General features: G+C 40.2%; 1 protein-coding gene across 3 annotated transcripts in view; it reads right to left on the bottom strand.

Moving 5' to 3' along the window:
- fut8b (fucosyltransferase 8b (alpha (1,6) fucosyltransferase)) overlaps window positions 1-18,948 on the bottom strand; it is a 126,415-nt gene extending 107,467 nt beyond the window's left edge. For all 3 annotated transcript variants that reach the window (XM_084737280.1, XM_084737281.1, XM_084737282.1), the window contains exon 1: window positions 18,743-18,948. The gene's annotated coding sequence lies outside the window, so the exon portion shown is untranslated. The remainder of the gene's footprint in view (window positions 1-18,742) is intronic.
- Between the last annotated feature and the right edge of the window lie 1,056 nt (window positions 18,949-20,004).

Below are 20,004 nucleotides of genomic sequence, written 5' to 3'. Positions count from 1 at the left end.
GGGCCTGGTGGGCGCAAGCAGCCCATGCTTCTAATCCCAGTTAAGACAAGCCCAGCAGGCGAGCCAACACAAAGGAGCTTGGTCCAGTGTTAGTGGAATTAAAGCAAAGCCTTTCCTCTGTTGTTATGCTAATCCACAAGACAATGATTATCTGCGGGGAAACGTTGCCACGGTGATAAACATGGCTCAAGAGTGCCTCAATTAGGGCGGCGATTGCCAGAGGAGAGCAAAGACCGAGTGAGGCCCGATGATGCTGCCATGAATGAAAAAAAAAAAGGAAAATGAATGCGGAAGAAAGGTGTTCTGTTATTCCAACCGAGTGAATGGGTCGGCTTTTAAATAGAAGGGTAAACTTACAGATGAAGCTTGACCCTTGCAGCTTGACCTTGGCCAGGCTTGACCCTCTCCATGCTGTAAAGACTTCCCTGCTTGCCGGCACAAGTACTAATAGCGAACATGTAATTAGCTCTCAAATGCAGCCAGGGTTCGTTTTTTCGCTGCGGCTATAGGGTACCATTATGACTCTCAATAACATGTTCTGTAGGCTGCGCATGTGGAATAATGATGAGAGTGAGTATACAGGGTTGCGGCTTGCCTCATTCATCCTCTAATGTGACAGCACAGCGGTTCAGGTGGTTGCACTGTTAAAGTTTTTGTTTAAACATCAAGAGTTGGAGGACAACCATAACACTGGATTCATCTATAATAATCCTTCATTTACTCCACAAATCAAAGTGAAAAGGCAAAGCCCTTACCGGGTGTTTAAAGCTCCTCTCTAAGTTGATGTGCCAACTTCAATTCTTTGCTGTTGTCACAAGATCAAAGAAAAGTAAAAAACCAGGCTAGAGGAGGCTGTTTTTCTGTTTCTGGAGCGGCTTGTCACACAGCTATTTTGCAGATGCATATTTGAAATCCTGGTAGTGTAGCTGGCATTGCACGAGTGTCTCCTCGATCCTCGTCAAAAGTAGCTCCAGGTCACCATCAGGCAGACAGTGTACATCCCACTGGTTTAAACTACCTTCATCCTGTCTATCCAGGCTTCTGTCGCACTTTCCTGCTGTTTCTACAAGGAGCGTTTTATCATTCTTTGGTGTGTGGTCAGTCACTTGCTCCTGCTCTCTCCCTCCTCTCGTCTCCTCTTACCGTCTGTCCCACAGCTCCAGCAGCATAATAGGCCTTGGACTGCTGTGTCATCTCATTGAGTCCTATTAGGGGCTCTTACATCTGACTGGCATGTTGTTATTGCTCTCCCAGACCACAGCTAAAACTGAGGAATGGGTCTGCCAAGTAGGCCCTTTAAAGTCCCCTCTGCATTGATGGCATTGGCAATAAGGAGCAATGGGGTTGTGGTGGTGGGTGGTACCACGTCAACATGAAAAGAGAGCAAGGGGAGGGAGGAGGTGACACCATGTGATGCAACTCCCCCGGGGCTACATGACAGGCATGTCAGATGCAAATGGTCTCACGCTGGTTTGCTATGGGCTTTGCCATAGGTGAATGCCAACGCTGCCACTCTGACAAACGCTGAAGGAGGGCTGGGGGGCATCAAAAAGCTTGCAGAGGCAGCAGGATGCATAATAGAAAAGTGCTGATTAGGGCTGGGTGAAAATACACATCACTCTGTAACTTCGCTTTACGACTATGAGTGAACTTTGTTTTTGTAGTTTAACTGAGCAGAGACTCTTCTTGTTCTCCAACTTGGCATGCTAAATACAGGATGGCCCCAGTTACACAACTTATATATATCAAATCAATATTTCCCCCATCAATCTCATGGTTCTTAATCACAACTTCCATTATTTCGATCAAGTAGCTTGTGAAAAATCAGGTGTACCACTCAGTGTGTTACAGCTGTTATTTCAGCATGTCAAAACAATCAATATCTCATATATATATGCTTATCTCATTTTCAGTGTTGTAGCTACATGACGTGAAAAGTGATTAAGCTAGATTAATAGTAATAATAATAATAATGTTAACATCAATGAAGTTGGTAAAACTATGTATAGGCTCTCGTCCAACAACAGGTGATAACAGAATCTATACTGAGCAGGGCTCAGGGCTCAATAATGATTGATCGACCAGGCAAGTAGTAAAAAACAATTAAACTATTAAACTATTTTGTAAATCAATTAATTGTTAAAGTATTTTTTCATGCAAAAATGGCAGAAAATGCTGTTTTCAGCCTCTCATTTATGGAGATTTCCTGTTTTGCTCAATCTATTATTGCATTAAATCAAATGTCTTTTGGTCTGACAAAATTTAGAGACATCACTTTGGACTTTCAGAAAACTGAGATGGATATTTTTCACTATTTTCTGACATCTTATAGACATTGCAGCCCTAGATTAAACACAAGAATTAACTTCAGCCTTTGTTGTTATTTAACAAGGGCTAATAAATAAAACAATTTGTACAGGGGCAAATAATTTTGGGCAATTAGATTTGAACCCTGTGCAACACACAAAATAACATTAAAGAAACAGAGTACAATTAAAATCCTGCATTCAGTATGAAACTCCCTCTGTATACAAAGAAGTAAATCATACTTATCATATTGTGATTATTTTGACAGATATTGTGATTGTGATATGATTCACAGTTAGTGGGAATTATATTTTTTGCATTATCATTTCATTTCCCCTGAAAAAACTATTGAAATCATGATGATATAACATCTGTTGGAGTCTACACCAAACAAACATGTTTTCTTACATCTGGAGAACAAGCTATGCAGGCCAGGACATCTCTGTATCTCTGCAGTACACCAGTAAAATGTTTTTAAACACGTTGTTGTTACACATCTCTATCCTTTATCAAAAACATTTCAATAATATTTCCATTAATTGTGCAGCCCTAATAGGAATAACAGTAATGTTGCCAAATTTGGTATAGTTAAAAATAATTTCTGGCTTCTCAGCCAACAACAGGTGATCACAGATATATCCTGAGTCTTTGATTTGTAGTTATTTTAAACTTCCGTTACTTGCAAATGATGAAAGTTAAACTCAAAGAGTTAAGAGATCTGAAAGGGTTCGGATTCAAGTGTTGTCAAACCCAAACCCTAGTGCTGCTGTAGTAAAGCAAAGGTGGCCTATGAATCTGACTGGGAGCTAAGCACAGGTTTTGGGTTTGGACAAGATACCCTGCAGAGTTCACAGTATCGCCCTTCCAAAATCGCAGAACAAGATGTTACAGTTGCAATGTTTTTTTTTACCCAATGAAATACCCATCTACACGACACAAGCTGAAAAAGATACTTAGGACCTGAAAAGGGATGAAGACAAACAGTAAGGGAGAGGAAAAAAAGAAAAAGTATTAGAGGGTCTTTTGTTCTTTTCCTGCGTTTAGAGAGCCTCAGGAAACTTCAAAGAAAACCAGCAACTGTACTTCACAAATCCCAAACTGATAAAAGACCACCTGCCCCTCAAACTCTTGAGACTCAGACTCATGCTGGTAAAATCACACTCATCCCGACATGAAACCAGCTAAACTATAGATACATTACATCTGACTGATGCATCAGAGACACCCTGCATCAGTCACTAAAGCTCTATGCTGGGAGAGATTACATCCCATAGTAGACCAGTGGTTTATGTTACCACTGTAATAGAGAGGGTACTACACACTCTGGCATTGCAGACTTCCAGCACTTGGCCTGTAACCATAACCACATTACTGCCATCATGTGATACATTCCACAGGGTTGAGCTTATTACCATCATCACTGCAAGTTTTATTTCAAAGGGTCAACTTTGAGTTGACATCAGTGGATGGATCCATGAACTCACCTAAGGATCAGCGCTGTCACACACAGGTCAGGAACACAGCCTCTGACTGGTTGACAGACTCAATCTAAGATGTCTTGGAATTGCCAGTTGGCAGCTAACAGCAACTGTTAAATAACCACATAAGCAATTCAGTGTTGGATTTATCATGATGGATTTATTTTTCAGCTTCTCCAAAAAATAAAAGACACTGCAGTTGAAGCCTGGATTAAAAAGGTATAATGCTAGCGTTACCATTAGCCTTTCCTGGTAATCTTACTTCAGAGCTAACTCTGAACTGTACATTTACTGCCAGTCTGACAATCTTCTGTTAAGTTTAAGTTTCTGCTCTGCTATGAGCAGCACAAGCAGTCTGACCTTTACTCTTCTTCACTTGCATGCTGCACACACTGACTCACTGCTCTATTCATTAAAGGAGCTACGCTTCTGAAAGTATGCTTCAATAACGTCCAATAAAATGTAATTATTAACGCAGTCACAATAGACTACATACCATGGGAATACGTTGCTTTGTCACCACAGTAGAAAAAAAATCCATACTATCACAGCCCTACCTAACACTGCACTCAAAAGCAAATATAACACAGGAAGAAGTCTGTGTCTTAGACATTATTTATAAAACAATTGTTCTGCATGGTGTGACATTACAGGAAAGATGGCAGAAACTAGAAGATGTCATGTGACAGGTAGATAAATAAAGATAATGAGTTACAGCTCTCTAGCTAATGTACAGCTCAGTTTACCCTGAACATTATGGCTCCTGTTTGTTTGTCTGCAAGTCTTTATTTTAGAAGTGATGTGGAACTGAAACAAATCAATTTGCCTCTTTCTGATGGAAAACCCCTGGTAGCCCATGAGATCATGAGAGTAATACATGTTGCTTCCCACAAGACATGTACTTTACTTATATATGAGCTGCCCCTGCAACCCACAAACACCTGCCATCTAGACTGTGCAAGGATGGAAAATTCATATTGATATTGCAGTATAAAAGAATGCAGTATCTATAATGCAAAGCCTGCAACATGAGCATTATAAATTCATTTTATAACTCGATCAATAACTGAAACATTGGGCAGGAGACTTTTCTGGCACGCAGAACTCCTTAATACCCAGAAATATCATTAAGCAACAAGAGATTGGACATCGCCGAGAGGTCCGGTGGGAGATATTCCCACAATCATCCGAAGAGAAAGCTCCTGGAATTGTTTCAAGTCACATCTATTAAGCTAATTTAACCTTAAATCTATTCTTCAAATGCACTGCAGCCGCAATATATGTCAAAATAATGCTGATGCTTTGTCCACACCGCAGATCTAGCTCTGTGGCTCTCTTACATCTTTGGGTGAGCAAACTGCACAGGTATGAATTAATGTCAAATCACTGCAAAGATAAGTGTCTAATCCTCCTTAACGTGCCTGTGATCCCTCAATGAACATGCAGATGTTTCCGCCTATTTGAGGAATGTGTCCTAAATGGACAAGTAACACTGTAATTGTCCACGTCCAAGTAACGCTGTACACATTTAACAAATGGGTGCGTCCAACATCCTGATGAAACTGAATCTGTAACAAAAAAAACCTAACATTAAAATTAGGGATTGATTGCGATGAACACACCATTCACAGTTATCTGGTTCTTTGTGAAATACCAGCCTGATCCGTTGCCAATGTCCTCAATTAAATCCACCTCAGCCCTGAAGCAGAGTTGTGAGAAAAGGATTGAAAAGAATAATCCACCCTCAGAAACTCTTCCACTGCAGAAAATCATCAATATGTGATGAACAATGCATTCCAGGAGTTATTCTGTGATTGTTATAATTACTATTTTGTTGTACCCACTTTCTTTCAGCCTTCCTCTTCTAATTTGACTTCAGTTAGTGATTTCCTATATTTCCCAGAGTGCTTTTCAGCAACCCCAAGAGAAATGGCCTGACAAGCTCAATGGAACAAGTTGTTTTATTCAGCTGTGGGCTACATGTAGTGGAAAAAAAGACAGTAAGCATATCAGAGCTTTTTTTTTAAGTCAAGAGTGTTGTGCACTTTCATCAGAACACAAAATGTCTTGTTGCTGCATTGCATTCTGGTCTTTTGATGCTACTTGGTTGACAGTAGATTTCTGCCAGTGTAATCTTTGATCATCATTTAAAGGGTCCAAAATAAAAATCGATTTGTTTGATTGTGAGTAGTGCTGCAATGATTAGTCAATTTAATCAACTAATGGATGAATCAACTGAAGAAAATTATTTGAAGACTATTTTGATAATCAATTATTAAGTAAAACTGTCAAACATTTGCTGGTTCCAGCTTCTTAAATGGAAGGCTTTGCTGGGTAGGTTTTGAACTGTTGGTTGGACATAAGAAACAATTTGAAGACTTAGGCTCTGGGAAATTTGTGAATATTTTTCAAGATTATTGACATTTCATAGACTAAATGATTATTGATTAATCATGCAAACAAGCCGCAGATTAATCAATAATGAACTTAGTGATTAGTTACAGTCCTAATTGTGAGGGGTGGGTATGAAAACCAAAAATTTACAGTTGAGGGTGTCAAAAAAAGGAAAATACAACATGACACCATCTATGTTGTAGTAAGCAATTAAATGCTTCCAGAAATTAATTACTACCATTAAATCCCAACTGTTTTAACTATTTTAAGGGGCACTTTAAGGTGCTTCTGAGGACTTACAGAATGATAAATGTACCTTACAGTTCACCCCTTTGCTCTGAGAATACTGGGCTCCTGTCTTTGAGTTAAAAAGAAGTCAGCAGGCTGAGGCGCCTCTTCCTACCCTGCCCCCCTCCTCTGGAATAACTTCCCTGCTGACATCAGACAGTCTGACTCTGTGGAGACCTTTGAATCTATATTTAAATCTCATCTTTTTTGCCTTAACTTTATTAATTAATTTAATTACATCATGCCTTGTGCTGCTCTCAGTCTCAACTAATCTATTAAGTCTTGTACTTACAGTCCATGTTTTTCCTGCTGCTAAAACCTTTGTGAAAACCCCTATATCTCTAACCCTGTTTGTTGTTGTCCCATAAGCAAATGAGCATCCAAGCTGTGTCCCTCTCTCCCTATTTCCTCCTCCTTTGTCCTCTCTTTTCACACAGGCTTCTCTGTGCTGGATCATCGGCCATCCTGGGACTTCCCTCTGTTTCTATCCTGGCTGTCGGTGCCTCAGTCCAGTTGTTTTGTATCTGGATCTTTGCCCTCCAGGAGACTCAACCTCCCCACTAGTCTTTCGCTCCTCACCTTGTGTGCAGGTTGTCCTTGTCTCTATCTCCCCGGTTGTGTGTTTGTTCTTTCCCTGTCAAAAGGTTTTTGGAGGATTTTTTTCCTTATACAAAGGAATCAAGACTAGAACAGAAGGCAAAGCTACTTGTAGCAAATTTGTGATTTGTAATATTGGTCTAGATAAGTAAAATTGACTTTACTATTAGTCCAGGCATTCTATTATAAAAGTGTGGGTCAACCTCACACAAATTGCCACATTAAGGAATTTTAGGAGGGGACAGTTTTGAAAATCGCCTTTTTTTGTAGGAAAAAAAGGGATGAACCTCACACAAACTGCAACAGTAAATCTAACAAATATTTACTACTCATCAAAGTCTCCTCTCTAACACATACAAAGTTTGAAATATCCAAGTGGTAGTTCAAAAAATGTTTCCTAACTAGCCCTGATACTACTTTTCTCCTTCCTAAAACAATTAATTTAATCAACATCATCATATTAGTATGCTTGTTATACATGGTAATATAAACTGGCACTAATTCATATAAACACTGGCATCAACTTAAATTTAAAACAAAATTATTTCACTTCACTTGAAATATACTTTTATATCACCTTCAAAATATTTGTGGCTGCCAAATTGACACTAATCAACATAAAGGTTGGCATTAATGAATCTCAGGGTTAAGATTTTCCTTTTGCACATTTACTGTACTGCAGCATCAAACCAATGTCTCACGCAAAACAGCATAAATCAGGTTTTTTTTTAACAAGGGTGGCAGTGGGAAATTTTGGCATCGCAGATTTCGGTATTTTTCAATACATTCCACTACTCGGATTTCTGAAGAATTTTTATATATTATATATTACATATTTATGAGACTAGAAAAGTTGAAAGACTTTCTGTTTCAATGTGTGTATGGTCATGTTGAATAAGGCCTGTACTATATGAGGAAGTATATCTCTATATTCTGTACAGCAGCTGTTTGTGTCTGCAGTGCGTAAATGCAGATTTTGCTGTATATTCACAGTTTGACTGCTGCCTGATTGCTACCCTGCTGTCTTCATGAGCACCATGCTGATCCAGGTGACGGGACTCCTGCAACGGAAATCCAATCAGGCCAATCCTCTACGATCCCTCACAATCCTCTCAGCCGCCGTCCGACACCGCCAGCCGTCTGTAACACACACTGCAAATGCCACACACTTACAATGAACTCTTTGATAGATATGGAGATGGACACATGCACATTAACCACATCACCTCCCATGAACTCGGCACAGCCAATCAGGAGCTTAACGCTAAGTGAAACACTGTATCCCCTCCGAGCTACGAGGACAGCATAGTGCAGCTGACCTTACATTCTGACCTCTCAGTGGAGATCACAGAGATGAATTTACCCCTTGGGGATCAATAGTGTAACAACAAAAAATCACAAACACCCACCACCACGGCACATAAACCTGCTAGGAGGCATGACTGGCACCAGTGACATAAATAGCCCCCCGCCTCCGAGAAAGATAATGCAGGCCTTTCATCGCGGTCCAGGTCCCACTCTGCAGGGGCCTGGGGTTGAACCCTCTCTGGACCTGCGTGGAGGTCACACACAGGCCACCCAATACCAGCCAGCACTGGATCAGATACCACAGGCTAAATGGAGGCCATTCAATAGTCCTCGTGTGTGTGTGGGTAGAGGTGGAGTGGCTGCTGGGAATTTGGGCTTCCTGTTGAAAACAGAATAATATCCACAAACCCCTGTGCAGAGGCAGGCCTGTCACACAACCTCTCTAACCAAGTGTGGGAAATGCACCCATTCTGTCAGATGAGCTCATAGTCTTTTTCTTCTCTATCTATTCCTGTGTGTGTGTGTGTCTTTGTGGACTTGTGCATTCTGTGTTCTGGCTGCAAAATGAATTTGGGCTATTGTCACTGTGATCCTAATGGCCAGCATCTGGCTCTCTGGCTCTCTTTTTTTTTTTTTTTTTTGGGTTAGGGTGGAGGAGTGGGAGTGAGGTGGGTGATCTGACTGCTTACGCCTCAAGCTGCGCAGCTGTCCCAATTACTACCTCTCTCTTCTCTCCTAATTTCCCCTCCATACCCATCTGCCTCCTCCACTCTCCAAATCTCTGTCCCATCCATCCGTGGATGCCACTAGTGTGGGTTTGTGCTTTCAGGACGCTCTCATGCTAGAAAGAGCCCTTTAGCTGCCGAAGTAGGTTCAGATCCTGTTTTAAGTTGGACGCTGCAGGGTGCATAAGACCCAGACAGTGCAGTATCTTGTCTGGCGGCTAAGAATTTTTAGCAGCATACCTGAATCCCTCCAGCCCTCCATGCCTGCTCTGATCCTGGCCTGAGCTGTGGACTCAGAGGGGCTGACAAGGCTGTTTGATGGGCCATGGGCACTGAGCATCAGGGGATTCTGTGGGTAGGTGGGTGAGTGGGTGGGTGGCGGGGAGAGGAGAGGGGAGACCTGTTTGTGTCCCACAGTGAGTCCTTCAGCAACTTCTGATGAGCTAAAAATTCTCAGTGTGTGTCATACCCTTGTGAATTCAATTCCTCATGCAGAGGAGATGCCACAAACTGCACTGCTTTTCTCTTGTCCTGGTGGTAAGTAGTTCTAAAACCATTACTTTCATCATTGATTAATGTGATGGTTATTTTCATAATTAATTGATTAATTGTTCATTCTGTAAAATGTCAAAAATTGCAAAAAAAAAAAAAAAAAAAGTAAATAAACAAATAAATAAAGATTATGGGGGAAAAAAAGCTCATCACAATTCCCCAGAGCCAAAATTACATCTTCAAAATGCTTCTTTTTTCCAACCAAGAGCCCAGAATTTAATAAGCTGGAGCTAGCAACTATTGACATTTTTAGAGATGGTATTGTTAGGATGTTATTGATGCTGATACTGATTTTGCTTATCAGTTCTTGGGGTGTTGCAATTCTCCAAATCCATGAATCAGTTTTACTTTTAAAGTCTCGATAGCGATGCCAGCTATGCCAATGTTAGACTGCCAAGTCATAATTTGTAACGCTCAACAGATCATTGGTTTTATACTCTGACAATTGTCATTTACATTTTCAAATACTTCTTTATAAAGAACTACACAAATATATAAGGTATCACATGTGATGTAACAACTGGTAATTTACGCTGTATCCTCTTTGTTCGGACATGAGACAGACGCCCATAGCAGGCAGTGGTGGAGAGAAAAAAAGTAGTCAGAAATGCCGATTCTGGCTTTGATTTTGATTATTGAAACTGTCAGTTCAATCAATTTTCAATTTAATATTGAAATTGTGACACACCTAATCAATACACATCAACACTACTTTCTATCATTTGATGCAATAAAGACATGACATGAAAAGATGTTAAAGAATTGTTTTGTCTGGCAGAGCCATTTGTTGAATAAGGAAAACCTAAACTTAAAATAAGAAAAGAAGAGAAAAAAAAAATAGTTGAGGAAAATGTACAAAATTTGCAACCCTAACTGCTATGTTCACCCCTTTAACATCACATGTTCTTTCTCGTTTTCTCTCTCAACTGCACACTCGCTAGCAATTACATTAGAGCAACTTAATCCTACAAAAATACCAATAGCACCCCCATTTGTCCAGGAGCTTATCATTATTTTGGTGCTGACCAATCAGAAACTGGTACCTATTAAAACCAGCTCTCCATATCATCCGCATTTTTGCTTGAAAAATGACTGAAACAATTAACCAATTATCAAAATAGTCAAAAACTAATTATATTTCAATCGACTAATCACCATATTGTTGCAGCTCTAGTGCTAAGTGTTGACAGAGATGTAGTAAAAAAAATAAATAAATACACCAACATAAATATATAGATACATATATATGTATACCTATAGATTAATGCAAAGGCACACAGGAGGCTGTAGCACTTAAGTGCTGCCTTTTGAAAAGGAGGAAAAAGGGGGAGGGAGAAAACTTAACTGCCGCATGTGGATGGGTACATGCCCATTTCTGGATGGCTCCAATGAGCCGAGAAGAAATGTCGTAAGACCCACTTCCCAGTTCAGGCTGCAGCAGCAATAACTCCCCGAGATACAGCAAAAGCAAGCACACATAAGTGAATGCGCACACACACGAGCATGCATGTGCGCACACACACACACCCATACACACACACACACACAAATACACGTCCTCTCTGATGTGAGTGCACTGCAGGCTGGGCAGCGTCCCTGCAGGGCCAAACAGAGCTAGGGCAGCACACTCTTTGAGGGGGAGTCCAGGTCAGGATCTCTGGCTGGTCTACCCCTCAACACAAACCCAACACACATTCACACATCCTCCAAACCCACCCAGGACAGCTGTGGCTGAGGCATTATGCGATCTAGAGCCAGTCCCTACACAAATCCAATCTGATGCCACATGGCTATTGGGCCAGGCTCCTATTGTGCCTGTCTGACTACATTCCTATTCAGAACTCCCTTTCTTCTACCCTGTCTTTAGACATTCAGCTGAGTAAGACAGGTAGACAGGCAGCGAGACATTTGGACAGGCAGACAGCAGGGCAGGCCTGCTGGGGCCTTTTCTTTTTCTGCTGCTGGAGAACGCTATCAGCCTGGATCAGGCTAGGCTGCTCAAGCTGAGCTTCAGCAGCCTCACAGCCCGGCCCGCTTTTCTCCATGGAAACCTGCCCCACACTCGCCCTGTGATTGGCTCGTACGATCACTAGACAGACACTCTGTCTTACAATACAGATAATAATGACCCTCTGGTAGGATGAGAGCAGGAGAGGTGTGATGGCAGAAAAGGCCTTCTTCCTGCCCTTTTAGAAAGGCATTCTGCATTCTGTAAGTGTACATGAAACTGGACACTACAGGTGTGTTCCTGCACATGGCATGCAACATGTTAGCTCTACAGTTCCTACTCTAAAGCACTACCCGAGATTTTCAGTCATTCATGTCTTTATTTTCTCATCCATGTTTTTGTAGCATGAATGTTTTTTTTACAGGTTAGGGTTGCTAAACCCAAGCCCAACCGTCCACTATGTCATGGACAGGATGGAGGGCTTTCTTTGATGTTCCTTAGGGAATATAAAGGCCTAAGTAGCAAGTAAGTCTTTATTGGTGTCTGTAAAAGCCTAAAGGGTGGAGGAGACAGAGAACGTTTTAGTCTCACATGAAAAATGCCAGCGAAATGCCAACAAGGAACACACAGTGATTGCTCACTGACCCGTATGTATTAACCAGCTATTCTTTATCCTTCTTGTCTTGCCAGACCGAAATCCCAATTTATACAATGTTCACAGATTTGTACTTAGTCTTAAGATCATTTCTGGCAGTGTGCTTACATTCAACTCATAAAAGATATGAAGCATAAAAAAATCTTGCTTACGCAGGCTCTGACAAGAAAATTTGAACCTTAAGCACCTGTGACCACAGAAGACATTCGATGTTGGATTCATCATTATGGATTTATTTTACGAGGTGTCTGAAAAGACACAGCAGTGTATCGCTGGATTGCAAAAGGTATACAATCACATCAGAGCCAATGCTGTAAAGGTACAACAATAATGTTAGCTTCATATTAGTGTCTCCTGCTTAGCTTACTTCAGGGCTAACTCCTTCACTTTTCTAGCAGATAGAAAATAACAGACAGGGCTTTTCTTGGTCTTGAAAAGCTGAAATGTTGATTAACTGACACACCTGTACTGGACATGTACTGCAATACTGACAACCTACTGCTAAATTCAAGTTTCTGCTCTGCTTTGAGCAGCACCGTCACTCAGCCTGCTGCTTGCACTTCCTCACTTGCACGCTGCACACACTTAAGCACTGCCCTATTCCCTAAAGTAGCTATGCTACTGTTATGACAGTATGCTCCAATAAAATCCAATAAAACAGAATTATTAAGGCAGTCATCGTGATAAGAAACAATCCATACCGTCACTGTCCTTGGTGTGTGTGTCACTATTAATCCCTCACATCTTTAGTTGATTATTCCAAAGCCAATGCAAAGTTCAGGACAGTCTTGGACACATATGCATCCTAGACTGAAATACCCCTACACCCCTACGAGCAGGACAATCCCAACTTTGCATAGAGATCATTTTCATGTCAAAGTAAAAATTTATAAACATCTATTTATACTTTATACTTATACATTTTATAAATTAAGTGCCAAGTCTTCAGTAATATGACTCAGAACTTGGATGAGTGTGTGTCCATGTATCCATATGTAATCATTCCAGTCCTTCCCTTCCACAAAGCAGCAGCTACAAAGGCAAAAGCTTCTTTTCAACGGCTTCTGCTCTATTTACAGTATATTGTCTGGAATTGGGGAGCAGAAATACCCTGCACATGGATTAACAATACAAAAAAAAAAAAACAATGCTTCCAGATGAGCCTTCCTCTTTTGGTAGTATTGTTGCTGCAGCTTGCTACGAGCTACTGCCGCGTCTTGCATAGCCTCGTCACTTCAATGTTCTTTGTGTTCGTAGCATGAGGCCCCCAAACTGGGAACATGTCTTCAAAATGTGTTGTTCGTTTCCTCCATAGCTCAATTCAGCCTTCTCTTCTCATCCGTCTGACGTTTTCAGGGGAAAAAAGGATATATCTGGGACAACCGTGTGCAAAAAAGGGGATGTATAAACAGCACATTGAAGCCAATATCAAGCATTATACACACACTGTACAGTTCGCCAAAACACTGTGATGCTTGAAATTAGAATGGCTTTTCATGCAAACAGAGGCACTTGCTGTGCAGGTGACAGGCTGGTATTGCAGACAGAATTGAAATGAAAAACAAATCCAACTGCTATTTTAAATAAAACTCCACTTGGCAGTGGCTCGCTGCGCTAAACCAAACAGAGAAATGGAGCTTGCCACGTGACAAATGTGCACAGTGTTAAATACAGATAAAACTATGAAATGAGTCACCGCCCATTTTTGTTCACTGCACCGCATCTAACCTCTTTGGCAGAGCAACACTAATATGTTTAATGAACTCATTAGTCAAAAATGAAGACAGACAGTGGCATGAGGCATGGAAGGTGGAGGCACAAAGGGCAGAGAGAGAGCGAAGCAAGGGGAATGAGAGAAAATAGACCAACTGAAATGAGGGAGGGGGAACTACTTCTCTAGAAAGCACACTCTCCTGTATTATAGATGCAGTATCATGTGTTACAGTAGCTACATGGCGGCAAATGCAACATTTGTCTGAAGCAATCAACTCAACAAGCAGAAACAACAAAACCTGGGAGGCATTCTGCAAAAAACTTCAGACCTGCCAAGTAAATTTCAAGGGTTAGTTTGAGTGTCATCACTACTATTTAATTTAAGTGCTTCATCAAAAATTACACAGCCTGGAATGAACTCCTCTAATGCAATTATTTGCACTTGCCTGATATAAATGGGTCCACCCATGGCTAGGCCTATTCATTCTAAAAATGGTAAAGCCCAGATCGCAGCAATGTGTTGCCAAAGTATGAGTCACTTTGCTTTATGTAAAATAATTGGCCCCCGACAGTTTGAAACAGTTAAAATTCAAACAGGCGTCTATCTGAAACAGCACATTCCTCACTGCTGGGATCCAAGACAGAGTCTCCCTGCCATGGCATAGACTGCTGTCACCGCAATATATATGGCTGTTTACTTATTCATGAATGGGTTAAGGCTACTAAATCAATCAATCTGCTTCCAGTTACCAAGGCTGACTTTATTAGATAACATTAATGATGCATTAGTTGTCCATAGGTGTTGAGTTTCTCCCTTGTCAGCAACTACAATTCAAATGAGAACACAATGGATATTGGCTGCAAATGGATCAAAACTTGGGGATAATTGCAGCACTATACTATACAAAACTGTGAGCTAATCATTTACTGTCACACAGTATGCTGTCAAAGAGAGAAAAAATCACGGTGTGCTTCACAGAGATGAAATATGTCTTGTAATATCAGCTGCAGACATTAAGTGATATGAAATGCTAGAGTTAGGAGGGAAAAAAGCCATACGTCATCCATATTACAAATCGATTTCATGCGAAAGCAATAAGATATCGCACTTATTTTCTCCATTGAATCTGTCATATCAAATTAGATTAAAAAAAGAGCCTTGCAATATAATGTTCTTTGACATGCTTTGACTTCAGCATCAGTGCTGTGATCATAAGCCTGGGAAATAAAACAATAGTGATATGTATCATAAATGGACACTTACTGGGCAAAACAGCCCAGAAACGATTGGTTTTGCTTGGAAATTTCAAACTATGGCCCATATATGACGAAATCTATGTTGGATTGCTGTTGTAAAATCTGAAGCACATCATATTTCAGGATTGGGACCACTGTGGCACTATCAGAATACGGAGTGCAGATATTTTTCCAGTATAACTTGTTGTATATTGAAAATAGCGATGATATGAGTCCACATATTTCAATAATATGTGGGGCATATTATTATATATCATAAGGGCATATTCAGATTTGAATTTCGTGTGTGTGCAACATTAGATCTATCTGGACACACTATATTAAGTATTTGACTTGATGTCAAAAAAACCCCAGATATGCTCCAGATATGATCCAGAGTCTTGCAAGAAATTAAGAGATCTCCCCAGATTCTGCGTATTTGGCATGAAAATGTTCAATACTTTTACTTAAATGCATTAAACACAAACCACCATGAATATGACTAAATACACCATGGCTCATAAACAGCCTATCATATCTTTGATAATTGGGCATGCTACAAGTGACACACAAACAATCAACCATTTAACAGGTGTGTCATTTTGTTGCATCATTGACATGTGACACAACAGAGACAGTGGAGAAATAAACACAGATGGAAAGGAAATTGTTAATAAAAAAGGACAGGTCAGCAAGCTACTATGGCAGTTTTGTTTTTTCTTATTTTATAGTTTTGCTATTACCACAGTCCAAATTACAATACACAGACTACAAAAGCTTTCCAGAACGAAGTTCAGTTTCAGTGTTGGCAGATATCCAAGTCCAAAGTGAATTAGTACATCTCTAGTCTTTAATAAGAAATAGATCATTAAAAATGATCACCAATTATCAACCAAAATGAAACCTTTTACCATGCTAAAAATTTTCAGCTGTATCGCCCAACCCTATGTGATCATGACAATATTAGACCCATTTATATGCTGAGAGTCTGCAAAGTGAGCTGTACATTCATCACAAGCCCTTTGCTGGTACATCACTATACTAGGCATACATCTTCTAATGGGAGCCTCTGCTGGGAATTGAACCTCCAGTCTTACCAGCAACTGATGCCAGACTCTATCAGTTGAGCTACACTGAACACATAACCACATACACCACTGTGTATGTGGCTGCTGCCATCTATATTATCGTCAGCTGCGTAAAGTGTGTGTTTGTGTGAGGAGGGGATGGGAAGCAGAAATCCCCCTGCTGGCTCCCTCTGACTGTCCTGGTGTGATGGAAGAATGGCCCGAGCTGAGCCATTTTATTTCCTAATCACATATCAGAAAGGCCTTATTACACATTAACCACACCTCCAGATACCGAAAACAAACGCACGCCTGGCTGTGGTGATTATTACAAAGCAATTCCTGATACTAGCAGCAGTGCACTGAGGCTGAAACACAGGCAGCTGCTGCTTTGTCTGCTTGCCACACATAACACACACACTGACAGAAACAACACTGAAGGAAGGACGCACACAAGTGTCAAACACCCCCCTATGTCATATGTTGTCATTTTCACGTTTTGTGCGCGAGGTCAAATGCATTTAACAGTGACAACTCATACAATAGGGTAGACTGGGGACAGCTGCGACAAGGGACAGTTGCAACTTGTCTTATTCCCCCAATTATAGAAATGCTAGAATGCTAATACTGCACATGCTCAGTTAGATGCTCTCCTCACCAGGAAGACACAAGACACATTCAACATCTGCTGTTGCAGTTAACCCAAATGCAAATGTACATTTGATAAAAGTTTACTACATTGCAAATTGTTCTGTTCTTTTTGTCTCACACTGAAATATGCTAACTAAATAGCATCTGTAACATCTGCACATTGTTAACCCTATGTTCTGTAAATACATGAACAGAAACTACTACAATATTGTAAGACTGCATATTTTCAATATAAGATGTCTACTGAAACAAAAAGCAAAAGTTAATTCGTAACATTTTCGTATGTTGCAACTGTCCCTTGATCATTTTCCAACTGTCCCCAGGTTTGGGTTCTAGGGTCACCAGATGTCCTGAAAAATTCAGCGCAGTTCTGTATTACAAACAGCTGTCCTGACAATGACCTGTTACAGAAACAGATAATACGAACAACATATAAATCTGTGAAAATATTCTGACCAAATTACTTATACAGCTATAATTCCTGTTTCTAGTCATTAAAAAACAAAAACAACATAAAATATGTAGTGTTATTGATATGTTTTCACTATTGCACTGATAAAAAATAATGCACTGTTGATGTTGTTAAACCTGTTTTAAACCAGATGACACAGAGTGAAACCGCCACTGCAGGAGGAAGTTGTTGTTATTTGATAACCACTAATAAATAAAACAATTTGTAAAGGGGCAAGTAAAAATTGATTTAGGGCAAGTAATTAAAAAAAACAAAAACATTAACGTTGAACCCTGATATCAACAAATTATCATAGTTTAAGTCTGATGATGCTCTAAATCACTCATTTTGATCCTTCTAACATGAGATGCTCACCTCAACTCCCCTGTCCTGAATTTCACCCATTCTAATCTGGTCACCCTGGGGTCAGACACAACATCTGACTTCCTCCTTTCAAATAAATATTTCAGACAGTATGTCAAATCTAATCAATCTTTAAAGGCAGAATCCGTTGAATTTGAGGAATCTGAGTTGTTCATAAAGACACCAGAAAGACAGATGTTGAGTTTCATTTTCAGGATGTTTGGCAATGCATCCCATGCAAAGCAAAATAAGGAAATGCAGGCAAAGGGCAGAGTCTCTGAGATTCAGACACTACCACACACCTCTAGTGAGTCATAAGTAATGACTGAATGGGTTGACTCTATATAATGTTTTTTACAGTAAAACTTTGCATATTGTTCCTTTACATTGTAAAGGTCATTAGCAGCCAGATGGACAATTAATATGTAAAGATTTGGTTGGTTTTGTCCAAACCGTTTACGAGTAACTGAGAGAACTGCTAGAAGAGTTGCAACCGTCCCCAGTCTCCCCTATATGCCCACACGACAAACAGAAAACAAACGCACACCAGGCAGACAGCTAGCTTATAGGCTACACGCTTCTAGCTCTGTTGATGCTGCCAAATTAAAGCACTTTAACGGCCGTCCATTCACACAGCTCAGTCCAGGTAATGCCGCGGTATTAAAGGAGGTTTCAGGCTAACTGCCGTGGATACGCCGCGGATTGTTTTGAACATGCCCACTTGCTTCTTGCCCAAACGCAACAAAGAAGACCGCGGCCGGTGTACGAGGATGTAACGTCAACCTCAGAGGCAGCGGAACATCCCCGAGAAGCAGAGCAAAAAAATGTCCGTTGATGTAACGGGACCAGAGATTCCTACGTACCGTGACCGCTATTTGGTCACCGTGATCTCAGCAGCGGCAGCGACGCAGTCAACAGGCCGGGATGTAGCGGGGGAATCTATGGGCTGAGCAGCGATGCCTCCGTACCTCATACATTTCCGCCATGCAGCGGGGTTATTGCCACCTACCTCGGCATGATAAACCGGCTTCCAGCGGCATCCGACCGGGGCTGCGGAGGCTGGGTCTGTCGCAGCGGCGGCACGGAATTGTTGCTCCAGAAAAATGAGTAGAAACTGGCTGCGGCGGAAACAGGAACTGGGAGAGCTGGGGTCTTTGAATACGGCAGTCGAGGCTGCTCTGTGCTGCTGGATGGCCGGTGTGTCAACGCAGACCTGAGAGAGGGGAAACTCAACATCCGGTCATAGCTTTTCAAATTAAAAGACTGTGTGGTCGCTGTGCACATAACTTACAATATAATGTAGTGATTCTGGTATCAACTCCAAGGTTATTTAAAGCTGAAACTTAAGTAAAAGCTTAAACTAGAGAAAAATTAGTTAACTGAAATAAAAATAAAAACTATATTTTAGATAAACAAAAAACAAAGACTAATGGACTTTATCCTATATGAAAGTCCAGTTCCACCAGTAAAAGAAAAAAAAATAACCTCATGGTGAGTCATAATAAGATAAGATAAAATAAGAGAAAAATTCATAACTAGATGATAAATATGAAATAAAAAAGTCATAACTCTGAGGTAAAAAGTCACAATTATAAGGTAAAAGTCATAGTTATGAAATAAAAAGCAATCGTGAGATTAAAAATTCATAATTATGAGACAAAAAATAAGACTTTATCTTGTTATATTGACTTTTTATGTCAAAATTATGACATAAAGGTTTTTTGTAGCAGAAATGGGCTTCCATTATATTGTGTACTTACAAAACTAGCTAAAATAAAATAAAATAAAATAAAATGATATATGGAAAGTGTCTTTAGTTATAGTCTTTGTCAGTTTGGTCAAATTTGTCTGTGAGTCAATGTGTATTTCTTTATTGTAATACCTATTTTGACCTTCTTAAAATCTTGCCCCTGACAGATTTGCGCCCGCCCCCCCCCCCCCAAAATAAAACCCAAAACTTGAAATACACAAAACTTTAATAACTCAGATCAACAGCTAAACCGTTCATCAACTTGAGTGTCCCATTTTGTATTTGTTGACAAGCTACTCTTTTAATATTCACTAACAAAAAATAACCAATACCTTATCTCAACATAAGCCCATAAGTCTCTAATTTCCTTTGTTAAATTTGTGACTGTTTTTACTCCACTGAAATTGCATCTAAACTTTTATTTTTGGTCAATCATTTTTGCGGACTTTATACTTAAAATTATTATTTATTTATTTTTAGTTTATTTTTCCTCTTAAACATCTAAATATGTTTAATACATC

This window comes from Lutjanus erythropterus, chromosome 15, assembly GCF_056507025.1.
Source record: "Lutjanus erythropterus isolate fLutEry1 chromosome 15, fLutEry1.hap2, whole genome shotgun sequence".
NCBI lineage: Eukaryota > Metazoa > Chordata > Actinopteri > Lutjaniformes > Lutjanidae > Lutjanus > Lutjanus erythropterus.
This window is presented reverse-complemented; position numbering and strand designations above follow the sequence as displayed.